Source organism: Zonotrichia albicollis, chromosome 7 (genome assembly GCF_047830755.1).
Source record: "Zonotrichia albicollis isolate bZonAlb1 chromosome 7, bZonAlb1.hap1, whole genome shotgun sequence".
NCBI lineage: Eukaryota > Metazoa > Chordata > Aves > Passeriformes > Passerellidae > Zonotrichia > Zonotrichia albicollis.
The window spans coordinates 4,302,885-4,326,736 of NC_133825.1; the positions used below are offsets into that span (position 1 = coordinate 4,302,885).

A 23,852-nucleotide genomic window follows, 5' to 3' on the forward strand; every position below is an offset into this window, starting at 1 on the left:
ACCGAAATTCATGATCCACAGTCGACACCATCCCACCATTCCTAGAAAAGATCTCAATTCCTGATGGTTACAAGGCAAAGGAATAGCACATATTGCCTCAATTCAGTTTACTCCCAAACGTCTCTGCCCTTGTGTGATCTCACAACCGAGATAAATAACGCTATTTTTGATCAATTGAGCCTTTTTCTCAGAGACCCTATACCCTGCTTGGCCAAGCATATTGAGTAATTTAATTGTTAATTCCACACACATGTCCCTTTCCTTAGTGGCCAGAAAAATGTCGTCCACGTACTGCAGGATTACATACAAGGATGGAGATATTGTTACCTGGGTTGTCTTCCCTTCCTCCAGCTCCTTCCCTCCTTGGCTAGTCCGCTCTGCTAACGGAGTCCTTTTAACACTTTTACTCTTTTCACCATCACTTTCATTCTCACTAGATGCCATTTTTATTGTTATGTCAGCAGGGGGAGCAAGAGGTACATTAGGAACAACTGGAACCCTCGGATGTGCTACACAATAGGACAAATCTTCCTCAGTCGGGGGATACAAATCACGCTCCTTTCTTTCTTTACATCCAACACACCCGCTCTCATCATTCATCTCTAAAACCAAAATACCACACTCCTTTTGCCATTCTTCTTTCTGATATAAAACGAAAAACAAATTTAAATATGGTATTTCATCCCATTTCTCATTCCTCCTTAGAAATTGCATCAAAGATTCCGTTATCCCCAATTCCAGTGTACCATTCACCGGCCATCCCGCTTCCCCAATCTCATATTCAGGCCACCAACGATTACAGTAATCTATCATTTTGCTCTTATCTAATTCTTGAGAATATCCTTCACTTTTCCACCATTTCAATATACAACCTTATGGCGTATTTCCAGGTATTTTTCCATTGGCCTGCACTAAGGTTTTAAAAGTTTTAAAAGACACCATATTACAGCCTTTAATTTTTAATTCCACCTTTAGTTCCAATAAACCAATATACCTTCTCGCCGTCCTTCCGCAAAAAAAAAAAAAAACCAAAATAATAGGAGGCGAGTTCCGGACCTGCATACTTTAGACGTCTTATGGCCGGAGCCTAGGCTTTTTTTCATTAACCACCAAACCAAATCTAATTATCACCTTTTTCCAATATAAAGCACCTTCGGGCTTACCTTATGCAGTCGTCCGACAGGCGCGGGGGGGTCGGGCACGACCCGATGACTCTTCCGAGAAAATGCTCGGTGCCGGCTTGGAGTAGATCGAGATGTGAGCCGCCCCAGCAACCTTTCGGAGTCATGCTGCGGTCACCAGAAAACTGTTGCCCGATTGATAAAGGACACAAAACTCGGATAAGTTTTGTGTGGCGCTTTATTGAAGGGCCCGGGGGCCTGCGGACTAGCATCCCCAAAATCAGAGCCCCGAAATTCACACAAGAATGTTTTCCTTTTATATACATGCAATTCATAACAGGGTCTCCAAGAAACAGTGCCCCTTTTGCCAAGCGACATACCCTTATAATACATTCCTTAGTTCACGAGCAAAATCATAAATCTTCTGCTTGTCCTATTGTATGCTGCCCCCAAGCCGGTTAGTCTTCTTTAACTCTCCTACCCTGGTTTAAATGTTTATCTAAGTTCCTAAGGCTACCTGCCAAGTTACCCACACATAATATCAACGGCTACAAAACTATTTTTAACAAACCAATTCACACACACACAACTCCTAACTAAACTATAATAAAACATTTTGCTAAATTTCATTTCTTTTCCAACATAAGGACAAAACAAACTGATGCACTGAAACAGCATTTGCCACTATTTCCCCTCAAAGATCAAAGATGTCCCTGAGCTTCCTAGAGAAGAGCCAACTGGGGCATTTTTAGCCCTCCCTTTGCTGGAGGTGGTTCCGAGATGCCCCAGTGAGAGCTCAGCCCCAGGCCCAGCGCTGCCCCCATCTCAGATGCTGCCCAGCTCTGCAGCAGCCAGGGAAAACCTGCCAAACCCACCTGCCTTGGTTATTGGGCAGCAGGGACAAGCTCAGCACCTCCTGGTTTGGAGGAGCTGCTCTGCTGTCTGCTCACAGGCATTCCCTGTAAATGCTCTCTGGGAAGAGCTCTTGGCTCAGAAGGGGAGGCCATACCTGTGACACGCTCGGTGACATCCAGCAGGGCTTGGCCACTCAGGTGATTCCATTGGTAGCTGAACTCTTTCAGCAGTGACACTTTATCTACAAGGGAAACACACGTTTCTGCTCACTTTTCTCAGGTCATAGGAGAAAGGACAGTGGGGAGGGAAAGGGCAGGGCGAGCCCCATTTTATAAAATCAAGCACATTTCTGCAGATGTCTGAATCCTTTTCTTCTTTCCTTTCAGCCTCCTTGGCAGGATTTTAAATTCCAAGAGAAAAGCTCTCCTTTCACATTTGCAAATCCAAACTTGTCTGCTGCAGCAGGAGCTGTGTTAAAACATTTCACATCAGGGACCTCAAGAGTTCAGTCACATGGAAGCAGGGAAAAGGTTTTGCATCCCAGAGCACAAAGGAAGAGCCCCATATTTGGGTCACAGAAAGGCACTGAGTCAGGCAGTTCCTGAGTTCACAGAGGAGCTGGGGAGGAGAAAGTGGAAACTCCCCTTGAAGACCTGCCTCTTCAACTCTCGTTTTTCAGGCATATTTCCCCAGTGCAGCATTCTCAGAGCTAACATAAATCTGTGTGGCAAAGGAATTAAGAGCAGTCCTTGCCGATGTAGCTAATTGCTGTGGCCATATTGGCCCATGCAAAACAACATGTGGAACAAGGCATCATTGGTAGCTGGGTTTATACCTGTTTGATATAAAGAAATTAACTTGGTGAATCATCAGTTCCCCTTTGAAAACAGAAGACAAAGAAGAAAAGTGGAAAATAGGCAGCTAATGCCTCTAATGTAGAGCCTCCCAGGTGGCTGCCCTGCAGAAGCTCTGATGGGTCAGTGTCCCTTCATGCCAACAGCAAAGCTGTTCATTTGGGAAGTCAGACAGGGCCCAAGCAAACTCCAAACCCCCTTTGCCTCTGAACTGTAGCAGAGCTGTAGCCCAGGACTTGCTCTTCACACAAGCAGCACAGAGCCAAGGGCTCCTGGCACTGTTGGGAAATGCTGATCCCATTCCAGCCTGTTGGGGATGGTCCTCAAGGACTGCACCTGCACAGCCTCTGGTGGGTGTCAGCTGCAGTGTTCCACAGACAAGAGCAGCTGTCAAGGCACTCAGCGCTCTCTTGTGAAGGAGAGACAGAGACGAAGTTGAGGAGAGTCCCTGCCAGGGCTCAGCCTTACCCAAATGAGCAATGGATTCTTCCAGTGCTTTCACATCTGCCCCTCGAACCCTGTGATCCTTTGAGTTCAGGTTCTTTGTTATTCCTTCCACCAAACCAATTGTGGTGGTTTGACCCGGAAGAAGTGGGAATTCTGGGAGGCTGTGGTCAAACCAATGGATGCTTGGAGTTCGATATTGGCACCTGGTGTGACCAGTGCGGTTTGGACACACCTCCGAGAATACACAGGGGTTAAAAGCAGAGCTTCGGCCCTGGGAGGTTCTCTTGGGACGTCAAGGCGAAGAGGTCAGATCTCCCTCCCCTGTCCAGCCGCTGCTGCTGGGCGGGGGAGGGGCAGCCATTCGGTAGGCCCGGGGCCTGGACAGAGATGGGGGTGAGAAAGCCCTCAAGGATGGAAGGGTGGAGGAGCAGCCCCAAGAGACATCGGGCAGACATTTCCCCCCCCCAGGAGGGAGAGAGAGGGAGAGTCGGCGTCTGAATGTGATAGCAGCCGGCCCAGGAGGAGAAGGGGGGGGGAAGTGCCGGCGGGAGCAGCAGCAGTGTGTGTGGGAGTGCTGGAGTGCTGCGGGACAGGCAGAGACTGAAGTTTTAACCCCTTTCTTTCATGACTGGGGCCTTGCAAAAATGCTGATCGTCCTCAGAGCTGAATAAGAAGGGAAATAGGAGATGAGATGAGACAAGGACCTGGCCCGAAAGATGTGGAGATGATTGAGTGGAGAGAGATGATTGGAGTGGCCTTTTGGCTGGACTTTTCTTGTGGCCATGGACTCAGTTTGTTCCTGTGTCACAGAGACTGCACTTGGGGGGGAAGCAGTGCCTCAGAACCAGGAGGGTTCATCGTGGGGACCCCTTGGCCCCAGGGGGTTGGAAAAATATGGGGGGGACAGATGTCCCAAAGCAGAGACTGTGCCTTTTTGGAGTGACACAAGGCATCCTTAAAAGACAGCCCTAGAAGCAGCTCTGGTCCATGCCCAGTGGTGAGAGCACTGAGCATGGAAGGAAGATGTCACAAGCGGCAAAAGGACTTTCCGGGCAGTGCCGAGTGACATTGGAAGCACACGAGGTTTCAGCGTGTTTCCAGGGGAAGCCTATGGAACAAGAAGGACTCCTCTCCTCTTCATGAACTGAAGTTTGAGTATACTAAAGTGTGGTGCCAGGCTGGGCAGTTGGTGATTTGGGAGAATGTATGTGATTGGGAAATTCTGGTGTTGGGGAGGAGGAAAGTATTTTTTGTAAGGTTTTCAATTTTTTTTTCCTTTTCCTTATAGTTTTTTCCTATTTTCCTGTAGTTTAGGTAATAAAGTGTTCTTTATGTTTAAGCTGGAGCCTGTTTTGCTTATTCCTGGTCACATCTCACAGCAGACCCCAGGGAGAGGGTGTTTTCATGTGGGCACCGGCTTTGTGCCAGGCTCTAACCATGACATCTTTTTCCCACCTAATCTCTTCAATTAACTTTTCATACAAGAACCAGATGGCCTGCATGTATCTTTCAATACATAGCCTACAATATCCCAACAGGCCTAAAAACCTTCTGACTTCGCTCTTAGTTTTTGGTGCGACTGAGACTATCCCTGCAATTCTCTCAGGGTTCAGCCGCCAGCTCCCTTGACAAATCACAGATCCTGGGTATATTACTTCCTTTTCTACAAATTCGAGTTTCCCTTTTGATACCTGAAGTCCTTGGCCCCCCAGAAAATTTAACAACACTATGGTGGATCCCCAAATTTCTTTTTCTTCCTGTCCTGAGAAAAGCAAATAATTTACATATTGGATGAGCTTTAGCTCAGGTTTAATGGAGAAGAATTTTGTTACTTCTCCTAGGGCTTGACCAAACAGGTTTGGGGATGCAGAAAACCCTTGGGGTAACCCAGTCCACCGAAGCTCTTGCTTCCTTCCAGAATTGGGGTCCTCCCATTCAAAAGCAAAGATAACCCACTTTCCTCTGCCAGTGGGTGTGCCCAAAAAGCATCTTTTAGGTCTATCATGCTAAACAACTGGGATGTTACTTAGGAATGTATAGGGATTAGGCATTACTGGGTACGGATTCACTGTTCTTTTGTTCACTTCTCTCAAATCTTGGACAAGCCTGTAAGTCCCATTTGACTTCTTCACTGGTAATATGGGTGTATTATGGGGGGACATACATGATTCTAAGGTGCTGTCCTCAAGTAGGTCCTGGATCAGCGGCTGTAATCCTCGTCTCCCCTCCAGGGAGAGTGGATATTGTCATAGCTGAACTGGATGGTTCTCATTAGTTATTTTTATTACTATAGGTTTCATGTTCAATTTAACTCAGTTTTTTGGTTTTGCCCAAATCATCTCTTCAATTTTCTCCTCATTTTCTTCCCTTCATTGGAGAAGCTTAAGTACCATTTTCCCTTTCTCTGGGAGCACTTCAGAGAATGTCAAAATGCACTTGTAAATCCTTTCCTAATAAATTTCACCCTGCTTCTGGAACTAATAGAACATCCCCAATTCGTATTTTATTTGTTCCTCCAAACTTTGTTTGCTTTATAACTTTTGAGGCTTTGAAACTTTCCCCTTGTTAATGTTTCAAAAGACAGGTGTCAGCTAATCAAGGCAGGAGCCACCCCTGAAATGGAAAATGTAAACCCCCCTCCCTCCAAATTGTTATAATTTTTTAAATTGAGGGGGCTCTCAGGCACAGATATGGGAGCAGGAAATAAAATTCTTTAATAGGGAAGAAAATTAAGCAAATAAACAATGCAGTACATTAGAACAATATTGACAGAGTCACAACTCAACCTGACACCCTGTGGGTCAGGGTGTTGGTAGCAGTCCAAATAGAAATGTGGCTGCAGTCCTCCTGGAGTGTCAGGTGTGGTTCTGTTGGAGCAGGAGGTCCTGTAGAAAAGGATGTATTCCTCTGAAGATCCAGTGGGAGAAGAGACAGATGCTGTTCCTCTGGGGAATCCAGTGGAGAAAGCTGTTCTGGTATTCCAGAATCTCCAGATTATATCTGGGTAGCAATCCTTGGCTCCACCCTCTGGGCGGAGCATCTCACAATGGGATGGTATAGTTCTTATCAGTCATGCAGTGAAATTCAATAGCCCATTATCAATAGATGCCCCCTCCCAAAGGAGGAGTGATTGTGATCAGTCAGAGAGAGAGATAAGGAAAATTGCCCACTTGACAAGACAACCCCCATACAGATGGTAATAGAATACATCTTGCCTTGCAATCTGGAACAACCCCAGAGCCATCAGCCCATCCCAGCTGGTTATGTGATGAGGCCTCCAAATCCCATCTTGGGAGATTTTTGGGTCCTCTCCAAAGTCTGTGAAAATGGAAAAATGTAGTCAAAGGCATTTTACTTGCAAATCTTGCAGTGACAGGCTCAATATCTCTAAATTGAATGAGGGTGGATTTACATTTGTTAGAAAGAGGAAATTTTTTACATTAATGAGAGTGGCACAAAATGGCAACCATTTTTCCAGAGAATTGGAAGCCCCATCACAGGAATTGTCCAAGAGCAGGAGATTTGTGCAACCTGACCCAAGGGAACCCTCTCATCCCCTTGGACAGAATTCCTGTTTTGTGGTTCTCTGATGTCCTGGGTGCCCCCACAACGCTTCTGGCCAGAATGTTGCTGAGGGCCCCAGGCTGCTGCAGGGGCAGTGACCTCACAGCCATCACCATGGCAGGCTGTCCCCTGGGCCTGGCTCTGCCCTTTCCTCTGCCCCTGCCTTGGCTCTGCTGCTGTGGTGGTTTGACTAGGAAGAAGTGAGAATTTTGAGAAGCTGTGGTCAAACTAATGAAAGTTTTAGGTTTGAGACTGACACTTGGTGTAGCTAGTGGGGTTTGGACACACTTCTGAGAATACACAGGGGTTAAAAAGCAGGGCACTGCTCTTAGATCTCTCTCTTGAGACATCGCAGCGCAGAGGTCAGATCTCTTCTCCTGTCTAGCCTCTGCTGCTGAGCGGGGGGAGGGGCAGCCATGCGGTAGGCCCGGGGCCTGGACAGAGATGGGGGTGAGAAAGCTCTCAAAGATGGAAGGGTGGCGGAGCCCCAAGAGACATCGGGCAGCCATTCCCCCCCCCAGGAGGGAGAGAGAGGAGAGCCGGCGAATGTGATAGCAGCCAGCCCGGGAGGAGAAAAGGGAGAGAAGAGTGCAGCCTGGCCGGCGGAGCAGCAGCACCTGTGGGAGTACCAGCATTCTGAGATAGACAGAGACTGAAAACTTTTAACCCTTTCTTTCATGATTGGGGCCTTGCAAAAATGCTAATCCTCCTCGAAGCTGAATAAGAAGGGAGATAAGAGATGAGATGAGACAAAGACCTAGCCCGAAGAACGTAGAGATGATTGAATGGAGAGAGATGATTTGGAGTAGCCTTTTAGCTAGACTTTTCTTGTGGCCATGAACTCAGTTGTTCCTGTGACACAGACTGCATTTAGGGAGAAGCAGTGCCTCAAAACCAGGAGAGTTCATTCGTGAAGACCCCCCGGCCCCAAGGGGTTAGAAAAATATGAGGGGGACAGATGTCCCAAAGCAGAGACTGTGCCTTTTTGGAGTGAGACAAAGCATCCTTGAAAGACAACCCTAAAAGCAGCTCTGGCCATGCCTCAGTGGTGAGAGCACTGGGCATGGAAAGAAGATGTCACAAGCGGCAAAAAAACTTTTTCCGGGCGGTGCAGAAGTGACAGGGAAGCACACGAAGTTTCAGTGTGTTTCCAGGAGAAGCCTATAGAACAAGAAGGACTCCTCTCCTCTTCATGAACTGCAGTTTGAGTATACTAAAGTGTGGGGCCAAGGCTGGGCAGTTGATGATTAGGGAGAATGTATCGGATTGAGAAAGTCACGTAGTGGGGAAGAGGAAAATGGTTTTTGTAAGGTTTTCAATTTTTTTTCCTTTTCCTTATAGTCTTTCCCTATTTTCCTGTGGTTTAAGTAATAAAGTGTTCTTTATGTTTAAGTTAGAGCCTGTTTTGCTTATTCCTAGTCACATCTCACAGCAGACACCAGAGTGAAAGCATTTTCATAGGAGGCACTGGCTCTGTGCCAAGCTCAAACCATGACAGCTGCCATGAAGAGTTTTGTCATTAATATCTTGTTGTGAAGGTGCTGGGGCCAATGGCTTCCCAATGGCTTCTGCTCCTGGAGCAGAAGTGGCTTTTCAGAGCCCAGCCAGAAATGAGCCCTGAGGCAGCAGCTCTGCAGTGGTGGCCACCAGGCCGGGCTGCCAAGGGAGACTCTGGCCATGGCCTGCAAGCAGCTGCTGCTGCCCAGGTGCCTTTGGTGCTGTTGGAAAAGAAATGAAATTTAGCAAAATGTTTTATTATAGTTTAGTTATGAGTTTTGTGTGAATTGGTTTGTAAAAATAATTTTGTAGCCGTTGATATTATGTGATTGAGTTTTGTGTAACCCTGGCAAGTAGCTTTAGAAACCTAATAAACATTAAGCCAGGGTAGGAGAGTAAGAAGACTAACCGGTTTGGGGATAGCATACAATAGGACAGGTAGAAGATTTATGATTTTGCTCGTGAACTAGAGAATGTATTACAAGGGTCCGTAGTTTGGCGAAGGGCCACTGTTTCTTGGAGACTTTGCGAAGGGCCACTGTTTCTTGGAGACTTTGTTATGAATTGCTTGTGTATAAAAGGAAAACACCCATGTGTGAATTTTGGGGTTCTGTTTTTGGGGACGCTAGTCCGCAGGCCCCCGGGCCCTTCAATAAAGCGCCGCACAAAACTTATCCGAGTTTTGTGTCCTTTATCATTCGGGCAACAGTTTTCTGGCGACCGCGGCAGGACTCCGAGGGTCGCTGGGGCGGTTCGCGTCCCGATCCACTCCAAGCCGGCGCCGAGCACTTCTCGGAGGAGTCATCGGGTCGTGCCCGACCCCCCGCGCCTGTCGGACGACTGCAGAAGGTAAGCCCGAAGGCGCTTTATATTGGAAAAAGGTGATAATTGGATTTGGTTTGGTGGTTAATGGAAAAAGCCTAGGCTCCGGCCATAAGACGTCTAGGGTACGCAGGTCCGGAATTCGCCTCCTATTGTTTTTTCTTGGGGAAGGACGGCGAAAAGGTATATTGGTTTATTGGGATTAAAGGTGGAATAGAAAAAAAAAAAAAGAAAAAAAAAAAAAAAAAAAAAAAGAAAAAAAAAGAAAAATTAAAGGCTGTAATATGATGTCTTTTAAAACTTTTAAAACTTTGGTGCAGGCCAATGGAAAAATACCTGGAAATACGCCATTAGGTTGTATATTGAAAAGGTGGAAAGGCGAAGGCTTTTCTCAAGAGTTAGATAAGAGCAAAATGATAGATTATTGTAACCGTTGGTGGCCTGAATATGAGATTGGGGAAGCGGGATGGCCAGTGAATGGTACACTGGAATTGGGGATAATGGAATCTTTGATGCACTTTTTAAGGAGGAATGAGAAATGGGATGAAATAGCATATTTAGATTTGTTTTTTTGTTTTATATCGGAAAGAAGAATGGCAAAAGGAGTGTGGTATTTTGGTTTTACAGATGAATGATGAGAGCAGGTGTGTTGGATGTAGAGAAAGAAAGGAGCGTGATTTGTATCCCCCGATTGAAGAAGATTTGTCCTATTGTGTAGCACCTCCAAGGGGTCCGGTTGTTCCTAATGTACCTTTTGCTCCTCCTGCTGACATAACTATAAAAAGGGCATCTAGTGAGAGTGACAGTGATACTGAAAAGAGTGAAAGTATTAAAAGGACTCCGTTAGCAGAGCGGACTCGCCAAGGAAGGAAGGGGCAGAAGGGGCCACAGTTAATTGCACCGTTAAGGGAAGCTGTGGGACCACAGGGAGAAAGGATACTTATAAAGGTGCCTTTCTCTCCAGGGGACTTGGTAATATGGAAACAATCGGCTGGAAGTTACCGGGAGGATCCCGAAAGGGTAGCAAGGGTGGTTAAAATGGTGATAAAAACTCAGAATCCGGACTGGAATGATTTACAGGTATTATTGGATACTATAAGATTATTAGGACCTTTGAGTGACACAACTGTACAGGTGGTGGGGGCAACAGGGAAGCTAGAGGAACAACCATTTTTACAACCTTTAAATCTTAGGTTCGGGGGGAAGGAATTGGATCATCAATTTTTGTATATGCCAAATTGCCCCACACCCCTTCTTGGCAGAGACCTATTGTCCCGACTTAATGTGAAAATAATATTTGAAGGGGGAAGGGTGAAATTGGAGATACCTGAGGAACAAATAGCAGGCATTTTTGTGATTAAGGAAGTAGATGCCTCTCCTATTCCAGAAGAAATTGAGCAGGCTGTAGTACCCTGGGTGTGGGAGTCGGGGGTCCCCGGGAAATCTAAAGCTGCCCAGCCAGTAAAAGTGGAACTTAAGGAAGGGGCCCGACCAGTGAGGGTAAAGCAATACCCCTTGAAGCTTGAGGCAAGGAGGGGAGTAGCCCCGTTAATTAAACAATTTTTGGTTCAAGGAATATTACAGGAATGTGAATCAGAGTATAATACTCCAATTTTTCCAGTGAAAAAGCCTAATGGTAAATATCGTTTGGTACAGGACTTGAGAGCGATTAATGAAATAGTAAAGGACATACATCCAGTTGTTGCTAATCCTTATACATTGTTAACATCTGTATCGGAGGAGTTTAAATGGTTCTCTGTGATTGATCTTAAAGATGCTTTCTTCTGCATCCCACTGGCAGTAGAGAGTAGGAAATATTTTGCCTTCGAGTGGGAGAGTCCTGATTCTGGGAGAAAGAGGCAGCTTACGTGGACCAGACTGCCACAAGGGTTTAAGCTCAGCCCCACTATTTTTGGAAATCAACTGGCCAAGGAGCTGGAGGAATGGAAGATAACCCAGGTAACAATATCTCCATCCTTGTATGTAGTCCTGCAGTACGTGGACGACATTTTTCTGGCCACTAAGGAAAGGGACATGTGTGTGGAATTAACAATTAAATTACTTAATATGCTTGGCCAAGCAGGGTATAAGGTCTCTAAGGAAAAAGCTCAATTGATCAAAATTAGTGTTATTTATCTCGGTTGTGAGATCACACAAGGGCAGAGACGTTTGGGAGTTAACCGAATAGAGGCAATATGTGCTATTCCTTTGCCTCGTAACCATCAGGAATTGAGATCTTTTCTAGGAATGGTGGGATGGTGTCGACTGTGGATCATGAACTTTGGTCTCCTAGCCAAGCCACTGTATGAGGCCTTGAAGCAGCATCGGTTGGAATGGACGACACAACAAAAGAAGGCCTTCCAGGAATTGAAGCAGGCACTAAAGGAGGCCCCAGCCCTAGGACTCCCTGATCTGACTAAGGAATTCCAGTTATATGTAAATGAGAGGCAAAAACTGGCATTGGGGGTCCTCACCCAGAAGGTGGGATCATGGAAGAGGCCAGTAGGATACTTTTCTAAACAACTAGATTTGGTAAGTTCCGGGTGGCCCTCGTGTTTACGAGCCGTGGCAGCAACAATAATCCTTATTCAGGAAGCCCAGAAATTGACTTTGGGGGCAAAAATGAAAGTGTTTGTTCCCCATATGGTCATGGCTGTTTTGGAGCAAAAGGGGGGGTCACTGGCTATCATCAAGTCGAATGTTGCAATACCAGGCTATCCTGAGAGAACAGGATGATATTGAAATAAAGACTACTAACCATGTTAATCCAGCAGAGTTTTTACGCAGTGACCAGGAGGCTGGGGGACTGGTGCACGATTGCGTGGAGGTAATTGAACAAGTGTATGCCAGCAGACCCGACCTAAAGGATGAACCATTGGAAGACCCTGAATGGGAACTATACACTGATGGATCCAGTTTTGTTGAGAATGGGACTCGCTATGCTGGGTATGCAGTGGTAACATCGGATCAGGTAATAGAAGCAAAGGCTTTGTTACCTGGAACTTCAGCCCAGAAGGCAGAGGTGATTGGACTCACCAGAGCTCTGTACTTGAGCAAGGACAAAAGGGTTAATATCTGGACAGATTTTAAATATGCCTTTGGTGTGGTTCATGTGCATGGGGCATTATGGAAAGAAAGGGGGCTTTTGAATTCACAGGGAACCAATATCAAGCACCGGGAGGAAGTGCTACAGCTACTGGATGCGGTACATAGTCCCAAAGCAGTTGCAGTAATGCATGTTAGAGGACATCAGAATGCAGAAGGAGAAGTTTACAGAGGGAATCGATTTGCTGATGTTACAGCACGGCAAGTGGCACGGGAAGTATGGACTCAAATGGCATTGGTACCAGTAAGAACAAATCCGGCTACCCCATACCTGAATCAGGAGCCCAAATATTCAATAGAAGATGGAAAACTAATAAACTTGCTAGGGGCACAGAGGAATCAGCTCGGGTGGTATGTTACGCCAATGGGACAAATAGTGGTACCGACTCGCATAATGAAATTTATTTTGGAATCAGAACATAATAAATGCCATTGGGGGGCAGAAGCATTGGTAAAATTTTTTTAAAGAATGAGATAATCTCTAATCAGATGTTAACAATGGCAAAAAGAGTTAATGCAATGTGCCCGGTATGTTTGAAAAATAATCCAGTAGTTAGGAGACAAATACAAATGGGAAAGTTGCAAATTGGGCCACAACCAGGAGATTATTGGCAAGTTGATTTTTCTGAATTGCCTAGGGCACAGGGATACAGATACTTGTTAGTGTACGTATGTACGTTTTCAGGGTGGCCAGAAGCTTTTCCGTGTAGAACTAATCAGGCTAAGGAGGTGGTAAAAACCTTGTTAAAAGAAATAATACCAAGATTTGGAGTACCCTTAGGATTGTCGTCAGATAGGGGTCCACATTTTATAGCCGGGGTAGTGCAGGAATTAGCACGGATGTTAGACATAACCTGGAATTTGCATACTCCCTGGAGACCTCAGTCTAGTGGGCAGGTGGAAAGAATGAATCAAACTCTGAAAGGACAAATCAAAAAGATTTGCCAGGAAGCTAAACTGCACTGGCCTCAGGCTTTGCCTTTGGCCCTACTCAGGATTCGAATTAAACCGAGGGAAAAGGTAGGCGTAAGTCCATATGAGATACTATATGGCAACCATATCATGCAACTGTATTAAAAGGGGAGGTACATGTGAGTGGGGATCAGGCAATTGCAGAATATGTTATGTCACTTAATAAAATCTTGAATTCTTTAAGAAATACGTTACAGTGGAATAAACCGCTCACGCTGGAGAACTCTGTCCACGACATCCAGCCTGGGGACCAAGTGTACATCAAGAAGTGGATTACGGATCCGCTACGGGAATCATGGAGCGGACCCCACCAGGTGATGATGACTACCTACACAGCGGTGAAGGTCCAGGGGATGGACGCTTGGATCCATTACACCAGGGTAAAGAAGGCACCGTTCCAATGGGAAACCCAGATAGTGTCTCCAACCTGGATGATCTTCCTCGCAAAGCCGCTTTCTTAACTATATTGCTGCTAGTAATCATGAGACTGGTACCCGTTCAAGGGTCTATTTTAGTACAGGCTAAAGAAACAAAGGTTACAGCCATGGAAGGGATGGATGTTCAATTAACTTGTGTTATGTTTCACAGCCAGAAAGTTGAGGCCGGTGAAGTTATTGCAATATGGCAACGGGGGGCTGAAAGAAGCCGAGGCAAGATAGAAGTCGGTTGGGATCAGGATAAACAACAAGGAAACACGGTACTGAATCTTACTAAGGTAACCACAAACGATACGGGAGAATATACATGTTTGGTCAAAATACGGGATAGTTTTGATTACAAAAGAGTGAGTATGAGTGTTTTGCCATGGACAAGGGATCGTGCTGGGAGGAAGCAAAATAGGGAACTGACCTGGGACAGAGTAGAGGACGGGACGAGCTGGTGGGAGAAGGGAGGCAAAGGTTGTGGGTGGTTGAATGTCGCTAATCCTAGAATAGGGAATGCATGGTGGAGGCATGACAGAATGATGTCATCCTCACAGGGACACGGTGGAAGGAGAAGACGGGAGGCTAATGATACAATAGAACGAAATGCTGAGCAGGAAAACCTAGTGGTAGGATTAATTAGAGATTTTGGGATCATGCAGAACGTGACTAGAATAACAGCTTGTCTGCCATTACCACAGGCTGCAGGTGAACCAATTCCCTGGGGAATAATACCGGTAACCAAAATGCCTGAATCATTCAAGAATGTTTCATGGTCCTGCCAGTCAGTTCCTAAACAAGTAGAGGTATGGAGGGATTTGTGCATGACCATTCGAGCTATGACTAAAGAGGAATGTGAAATGAAACCAAATCATTTTGGTTGGATTCAAAATACCAAGAGGTGTTTGATTGCAACCCCAGTAGATGAGCCATGCAATACAGTACGAATAAGAACAAAATCCCAACGAAATGAGATGAGTTGTCAGAATATCACACAGAATTTTGATACCTGGAAAAGTTAGAAGACATTGTGGGGACCCAGTGTTTTGGAACACTATAGTTACCTTGGGGAAGTACAATGGTGCATCCAATGGTCAGGAGTAAAGAATCAGTCACATTATAGGGCCATCATCACGTCTACATCTTCCCGAGAGTTCAGACCGCAGAAAGAAGATTGGAATTGTACTGAGGTTTTTACATGTGATACACCGGAAGACCGAATTAGATTGGTACCGGTGAAAATGGCATTAAAATGTAGATGTGAGTGTAGGGAGTATAATCACACGGTTAGCAGAGACTCCATGGATGGACCTATAGATTGCAGATATACTACAGTGCACAGTCCTGGAAATCTAGTCTGGGTGTTGGGACATGGACAGTGGACCACACATTTATCTTTAGATGGATCAGTAACACAAATTACCCTAGGGGTTCCCACATTGTGTCCATACTGGAAGCAGAATAGATTGATTCAAAGGAAAGGACTCAAAAAGAGAGAAGAATCCCTAGAGGAGCAGTGGCATGAACCTGGCACAGGAGTACAATTTGGGTGGATATTAGAGTCATTATTCCCTCCGATAGCAACATATCGAAATAGGGAAATGCTCAACAACTTGTTAGGACAGACAGAAAGATTGGCAGCAGCTACTAAGAAGGGATTTAAAGATCTAAATTTGCAATTGCAAGCTACATCAAGAATGACCTTACAAAACAGAATGGCATTGGATTTGCTACTGTTAAAAGAACATGGAGTTTGTGGTTACCTGAGTAGGAGAGTAGATCATTGCTGTGTACACATTCCAAATGTTACACTTGAAGTGGAGAAAGATATTTCCCAATTGGCAGAAGTGGAAACAAAAGCCAAGGAAATTGAAAGGGAAGCACAGCATAATTGGATAGGAGCAGTATTTGATTCTTTGGGCCTTCACCTGTCTGGCTGGATTACTTCCGTTATACAGTATGTACTAATGCTTTTGGTATTTTTGGTGACTATATGGATTGTATATAGATGTCTTTTAGGTGTGATTGAAAAGGAAAGGAAGCGATCTATCCGGTTGCTGAAGGTGATGACCCGTGGGCGGCAGAACGAAGAACATCCCCCACCTTGCTATGAAGATGTTACTGTCAATACCGTTGGTTGAGCATCCTTGCAGCAGGACTGAAGGATGCTCAAAAGGGGGGAAATGTTGGAAAAGAAATGAAATTTAGCAAAATGTTTTATTATAGTTTAGTTATGAGTTTTGTGTGAATTGGTTTGTAAAAATAATTTTGTAGCCGTTGATATTATGTGATTGAGTTTTGTGTAACCCTGGCAAGTAGCTTTAGAAACCTAATAAACATTAAGCCAGGGTAGGAGAGTAAGAAGACTAACCGGTTTGGGGATAGCATACAATAGGACAGGTAGAAGATTTATGATTTTGCTCGTGAACTAGAGAATGTATTACAAGGGTCCGTAGTTTGGCGAAGGGCCACTGTTTCTTGGAGACTTTGCGAAGGGCCACTGTTTCTTGGAGACTTTGTTATGAATTGCTTGTGTATAAAAGGAAAACACCCATGTGTGAATTTTGGGGTTCTGTTTTTGGGGACGCTAGTCCGCAGGCCCCCGGGCCCTTCAATAAAGCGCCACACAAAACTTATCCGAGTTTTGTGTCCTTTATCATTCGGGCAACAGTGCCTCAGGCTCTCCCTGGCCCAGCTCCCAGCACGGCACTCTGCCCTTGTGCCCAAGCCCTGCCCTGTGCTGGGGCTGGCCTGGGGCTTTTCCTGCAGCGGGACCTGTCCTGCTGATGGCACAGGAAAGGCAGTTCCTGCTGGAGCAGGAGGCTCTGCCTGCCATGGGCTCCAACAGCTCCAGGAAGGCCCTGTTGACTTCAAAATTGCTGCCTAGAGCACTATATTCTAATAATTGTTATAGCTCCTGATCTGTGGAGTAAATAACTGTGCTAGTGATCTTTCCATCTGATCATGATCAGAATAAGCCAGAAACATATTTATATAAATTAATCTGGTATTCTATCATGAATCCTACAGGACAAATTCTGTTAGTCGAATACCACCTGTTCAATCTTTTACACCTTTGACAAATTCTGGAGCTGGGATTGGATCCAGCCACTCCCAGTCTCCTCTCTTTGAAGAAATTTTAGAAGTCTAGGGGTCCTGCAAAGGTTTGAGGATACATGGAGGCTGTTGGGTGTCATTTCTCCACCTCATGTCTCAGCAGGAATTTCTCCAATAAAGAAATAAAGCTTTTGCCTGAAGCTCCCACTGTGCCCATGACAGGAACCCCTGTGAGTGTCTGGGACATCCCGGCTCTTTGGCAGCCCGGGGACTCCTGGGATGTCACCGTTGAGCCCCAGTGAGTGCCTGTGACAGATCGGTGCCTTTGCAGCCCACGGTCCCCTGGGATGTCAACATGGAATGGCTGTGACTGCCTCGGACCACAGGGCTCTTTACCATCCCAGAAACACCTAGAAGGCCTCCATGGAGCCCCTGTCTCTTGCCTGTGACATTCCAGCTCTAGAACAACCTGGAGACTCTTGGAAAGTCCCCATGGAACCCCCTCTGAGGGCCTGTGACAAATCTGATCCTTAGCAGGCAACCATTATCAGGACCCTGTTGCTATGGTCAGTTTCCATGGCAACCATCACCAGCCTCCTGTTGCTATGCTCAGTCCTTTGGCAGCTCCATGGAGACCCCATGCCATGGGTGGTTGCCATGGACACCAGTTCAGGCCTGCAGCCACAGCCCATTGCCATGGCAACCATTGGCAGCCCCATCTCCAGGCTCATGGGATCCCAGAACCACAGAATTGGCTGAGCTGGGAGGGATCCATCAGGATCCTCCAGTCCAACTGCTGGCCCTGCACAGGACACCCCAACAATGCCAGCCTGGGCCTGGCAGCGCTGTCCAAACGCTGCTGGAGCTCAGAGAGCCCTGGAGCTGGGACCCTTCCCTGGGGAGCCTGGGCAGGGCCCCAGCAGCCTCTGGGCAAAAACCTTTTCCTGACATCCAACCTGAGCCTGCCCCGACTCAGCTGCAGCCGTTCCCTCCACTCCTGTCCCTGGGCACCAGAGGGAAGAGGTTCCCACAGCCCCAGCCAGGGACCCACTCCCAAGGCTGTTGCCATGGCCACCAGGGCTGGGACCAGCTGGGATGCTCGGTTTTCATGGGCCGGGGTTCAGGAATGGGATTCCCCAATTTCCTGCTCCTTCTAAAACCGTGCTGCCCTCCTGCCTCCCATGAAAAGCACAAAAGTCAAAGATTCCGGGCTGAGAAATGAACAATTTACTGAGAACAGCAACGAGATAAGGAACAAACAAAAACAGAAACAATATTGATAACAGAAGGGACTGTTTACAGGAAAAACTACCACACAACTTTCTGGGTCTTCCTGGCCACAATTTCCCCTTCCTGGAAATTTCATCCTTCTCCTCAGGGAGAGAGAGAGTCCATTTCCTGCCCCTGGCAATGACCTGATGTGGGAGTGAATGTAATGACAGGACCATGGCCGGACCTTCATGTTTTTCTATCCCACATCATGTCATTGGCAGGGACAGGAAAAATGTAACGGTGTCCTGCCAGCATGGATCATGGGAACATGGATCATCAGGGCTCTTTCACAATGTGGATACTCCAATGATTGGAGTTGGGGCAGTGCACAAAATCCTCCTGCACTTGGGGCATTGGAGGCCTTCCCTTACCAGTGCTTCCATTGGTTGCTGGTGAAGGCAGAGTTCTGGGTGAAGCTCTTCCCACACTGGTGACACTCGTAGGGCCTCTCCCCGGTGTGGATGCCTTGGTGAATGATGAGGGTGGACTTGTGCTTGAAGCCCTTCCCACACTCAGGGCAGCGGAAGGGCCTCTCCTCTGTGTGAATCTGCTGGTGCTTGAGGAGACTGGAGCTGGTCTGAAACCTCTTCTGTCACTGGGGACACTCGTAGGGCCTCTCCCCAGTGTGGATGCGTTGGTGCCTGATGAGTTCTGACCTGTAGCTGAAGCCCTTCCCACACTCCCCACACTCGTAGGCCCATTCCTCGGTGTGGATAATCTGGTGCTGGATCAGGATGCTCCTTTGCCTGAAGCTCTTCCCACACTCCAGGCACTTGTGGGGCTTCTCCCCATCATGAAGCTGCCCATGGACCACCAGCTCTGAGCTCTGTCTGAAGCTCTGTCCACCTTCCTGGCTTAGGGAGGGTCTTTCCTCCTCAGAGCACACTGGGCTGGGTTTGCAGCCCCTCTTCCTGTGGAATCTCTGGGGATTTTCCTCCCCGTTGGATTCCTGTGCTCTGGAGTCACTCATAACAGCCTCTTCCTACAGGTTCTTCCGCAGGGATTTTTCCTCCCTTGTCTCCATCCTCTGCTTCTTGTCTGGAGGAAAAAAGACAAGGAGAGGATGGGATTTGCCTCCGTGCCACAGGGAAGGGGAAGGAGATCCCCCCAGTGCATCCCCGGTAGGACGGCATTGGCACCTAGATTGTCCTGCAGCTGGGGGCCATGTTGGGCTGGGAGATGGAGCAGAGAGAGGGGGAAATGGGCACTGACTTCCTCCTCACCTGCCCGGGTGTCCTGGGGATCCTGCCTGTTCCTTTCAGCCTCCTTTTCCATCTGGCAAATGTTTGGAAATGGGAAATCCTGATTTGGGAGAATAACAAGGGATGACCACATTGAGTTTTGTACTGGTTTGAAGGCAAACCTGGGAAAGGGTCTAAACCAAAATTGCAATTCTAAACCAAAATGAAGATCAAGGCTATGATACAGAAACACTGCCTTAAACTGACAGAGTCAGGATATAACCTGACACCCTGTTGGTCAGGGTTGTGGCAGCCGTCCCAATAAATGGTGGCTGCAGTCCTGTGGGAGAGGTGAACGTAGTTCTGTCAGAGCAGTGATCCTGCAGAGAAGTCTGGTCTTCCTCTGAATGTCCAGTGGAGGTTATGGAGCTCTTATCCTCTGGGAACCCAGTAGGCAAGCTGCTCCTGCTGTAGCAAGTCTCAGCTTATATCCAGGTAGGAATGTCTGGATCCTCCCCCTGGGTGGAGCATCCCACAATGGGATGATGGAATTCTATCAGTCCTGCAGAGACACTCAATGGCCCATTAGCAGAAGATATCTCCCCTGGAGGGCGTTATCAGGGCTGAGTCATGGAAGAGATAAAGAACCCTGCCCCACCTGTTTACAGCAGTTGATGAAGATGGGGATTGAAAACATGCATTTGGTTACATCTTGCATGGCAACCTGAAACAGTGGGGTAATCCCTGCTCAGGGGGTGTACACCACCCCCCTTACCCAAACTAGCTCAGCTGTAAAACCCCCACCCTGGGAAGGGCACACACACACAGGGGACAATGTCACACTTGGCCCCCTCCAGGGGAGGTCTCTGTCCCTTGTCACTCCCTTGCCATGCCCCGCTTTCTTCTTTCTTTTAACTCTCTCTACCTCACATTTACTGTTCAATAAAATCCACATTAGATTTGGTCTAATTAGCACCTTAACTGGGGCAGAGGCATCTCTCTAGTAAGTTTTTTAACCAGATTGAGACATTATTTTCGCGCTGTGATTTCAGGGCACTGTTCCCTGACCCCAAGTGCCTTTGACAACAGCACAGTTCCCTCCTCTGAGGAGGGTGTGGTTCTCTCTGGAAGAACTCTTGGAACTTGGACGGAGCTTCCTCTGAGTCACTTATGGAAGAACTGATGAGGAAAATGGCTGTTGTTGGTCTGGATTGTAAAGAAAATATTTTGTTGTCCTTCCTTGAAAAGTTTGTAAAAATCACTGGAGGAGAGGGAGCAAATTATACCGGCGAGATTCAAAAGGTTCGTTCACTCCAACATGAAAAACACAAGGCTGCTAAAAGTCCCAGAAGAAGCCCAGCTCAAGTAGCTAAATTCCCAAATAACTCCAACCAGGTGTCTCTGGGAGGATTTTTTGGAGAGTGTTCGGAGCCGGCAGATCCCGGACTCGAGCCCCGGATATCTCCGGGCTCCCCAAGAGGAGCTTTTTCGGGGGGAGAGGAGCCGCGATCGCCCCTCGGGCTGGTCCCGGGGGGTCCACGTGGGGATGGCCCGGTACCGACGGGGCGGGACATTGGTTTTGGGGATCCCCGTGAGAGCCGGGGCTGTGGAACGGGGTACTCCCGGGGCGGGGAGAGGGGAAGGGGCGATACCGGAGCTGGGGGACTCCGGGCAGCCCGGAGATGAGGCGGGGACAGGACCCCCTGACCCTGACAGGGGTGTCCTGGGGTGACTTCATGATGCTCGTACCCTCATGGGTCTGTTTAGCCCAGAAATGAGTTCTGCACCTTTAAGGCTGGTTCTGAGAGCGAAGGGAGGAGGAAGAAGCTGCAGTTTGTTTTCAGAAACTGCACTCACTCCTCTACATTCCAGCTGCTGGATGGACAGACAGCAGGACAGAGCTCTCCTTTGCTTTCAGTCAGTTTTTAGGTCTCTGAGGCAGAAGTTCCCTGCACTTTGATTTTTCTTTTTCTTTGGAGCTGTTTAAACCTGCTCTGGACTGAAAAACCAGAATACCACCAGCAGCTCCCACCTGAGGCCCACTGGGATGAGCCTGGGCCGAGGCATTTCCAGCGCTGGACGGACTGATAAGAGACTGAAAATAGACTGATAAGAGACTGATAAGCCACTGATAAGGCACTGATAAGACACTGAGTGCCCTGAGCTACAACCAAAGATGGGACTTTCGGAGTTTGTCATCTATTTTGGAGCAGCAGGACGTTTTATTGCTTAATATTGTTCAATTTTTGTGCTGGTGAATGCTTTGCCTGTAAAATAAAGTTTTTTTAGACTTTTCTCCCCGGAAATATTTTCCCGGACTGGCTGAGGGTGGGGCTGCTGAATCGGCATTCTAGAGGAAACTCCTTTTGGAGGGTTTCAACCAAATTTGCCCTTAACCAGGACAGGGTGGTGGAAAGAAGGGGGAACCAACCTCAAGTTACTGGATTGAGGGGAGGCTGGAGAGGGGGACCTTGGGACCCCAGAACCTCCCAGAATCCAAAAGCAGGACCCTGGAGAGGAGGGATCTCTAGGACCCATGGGATCCCCACCAGCCCGGAGATGGGGGACCAACCATAACCCAAGAGGGATGAGACTGGAAATGGGAAACTCCTGGTGGCTTTTTTTGATTCACTCTTGATTCTTGGACATCTGGTGACTTCTAGAAATGGACGTGGGTTGGAGGAGTCAACAACCCAAGGCATTCACACCTTGATTTTCTCCAAAAAAGGATTTTCCCCAAACCTTCCCACCATGACATCCTCCCTGCCCCGCTCTGGGTGAGCTCAGTCCCAAACCTGACCCTGATCCTGGTCTCAGTCTCACTCCACATTTAGACACACTCACAGTTCTGTATTTTATCTCATCCCAGTCCCAAACTCATCTATCCCAACCCCAGCCCTAAAGCCAATCCCATGTCTAGCCCTAACCCCAATCCCAGCTCTAATCCAAATCTCAGCCCCAACTCCAACGCAGCCCCAATTCCAGCCCTTTCCTAAATCCTCAGCCCCAAACCAAATCCCAGGTTCAGCCCTTCTGGGGGTTTGGGGTTGTCTCTGTCCCTCTGACCCCGATGATGTTTGGGTGGGGTCACAGCAGGGCTGAGAGGGACAGAGACCCACCTGGCCTCCCCCCACTTGGAAAGGACACCCTTCTTCTCAGGGAGAGAGAGAGTCCCTTTCCTGCCCCTGGCAATAACCTGAGGTGAGAGTGAATGTAATGACAGGGCCATGGAAAGACCCTCATGTTCTTCAGGTCTATACCATGTCATTGACAGGGGAAGGTATTGGGGCAGTTGTCTTCCCAGCATGGATCATAGGGAACATGGATCACCCGCACTCTTCCCAACGTTAGACCTCCATTTGGGATGAAGCTGGACCAGTTCACAAAGCTCCTCCTGCAGCTGGAGCACTCGCAGGGCTTCCCTTACTGGCACCTCCATTGGTGTTTTGTCATGTTAGAGCTATCGGTGAAGCTCTTCCCACACTGGGGACACTCATAGGGCCTCTCCCCAGTGTGGATGCGTTGGTGGGTGATGAGGTGGGAGTTGTGCTTGAAGCCCTTCCCACACTCAGGGCAGCGGAAGGGCCTCTCATCCGTGTGAATCCACTCATGCAGGAGGAGATTGGAGCTGCTCTGAAACCTCTTCCAACAGGTTGGGCACTTGTAGGGCCTCTCCCCAGTGTGGATGCGCCGGTGCCTGATGAGGTTGGAGTTTTGCTTGAAGCCCTTCCCACACTCAGGGCAGCGGAAGGGCCTCTCCTCTGTGTGAAACTGCTGGTGCTGGAGGAGATTGGAGCTGGTCCGAAACCTCTTCTGACACTGGGGACACTCGTAGGGCCTCTCCCCAGTGTGGATGCGTTGGTGCCTGATGAGTTCTGACCTGCAGCTGAAGCCCTTCCCACACTCCCCACATTCGTAGGGCCATTCCCCAGTGTGGATGCGTTGGTGGCGGATCAGGGTGCTGCTCTGTCTGAAGTTCTTCCCACACTGCAAGCACTTGTAGCGCTTCTCTCCATCATGAAGCTGCTCATGGACCACCAGCTCTGAGCTCTGGATGAATCTCTGTCCACCTTCCTGGCTCAGGGTGGGTCTTTCCTCCTCAGAGCACCCCAGACTGGGTTTGGAGCCCCTCTTCCTATGGAATCTGTGGGGATTTTCCTCCCTGTTGGATTCCTGTGACCTGGAGTCACTCATAACGGCCTCTTCCTTGAGGTTCTGCTGTGGGGATTTGTCCTCCCTGGTCCCAATCCTCAGCTTCTTCTCTGGGGGAGGAAAGACAAGGAAAGGATGGGATTTGCCTCCGTGCCACAGGGAAGGGGAAGGAGATCCCCCCAGTGAATCCCCGGTAGGATGGTGTTGGCAGCAGGGTTGTCCTGCAGCCGGGGGCTGTGCTGGGCTGGGAGACGGAGCAGAACAGAGGGGGAAAGGGGCACTGACTTCCTCCTCACCTGCCTGGGTGTCCTGGGGCATCTTCCTCTTCCTCACAGCCCCCTCTTCCATCTGGCTAAGTTTTAGGAACGGGAAATTCTGTTTTGGGAGGAAAACAAGAAATGAGCACACTAAATTTTGCACCAGATTGAAGGCAAAAGAGGGGAGAGTCTAAGTCAGAATTCCAATTCAAAAACAAAATTAGGATCAGGGCAATGATACAGAAACACTGCCTTAAACTCACATAGTCAGGAT

General features: G+C 47.9%; 1 pseudogene; it reads right to left on the reverse strand.

Moving 5' to 3' along the window:
- Positions 1-18,355: 18,355 nt before the first annotated feature.
- Positions 18,356-23,363, reverse strand: LOC141729555 (uncharacterized; annotated as a pseudogene).
- Positions 23,364-23,852: the final 489 nt, after the last annotated feature.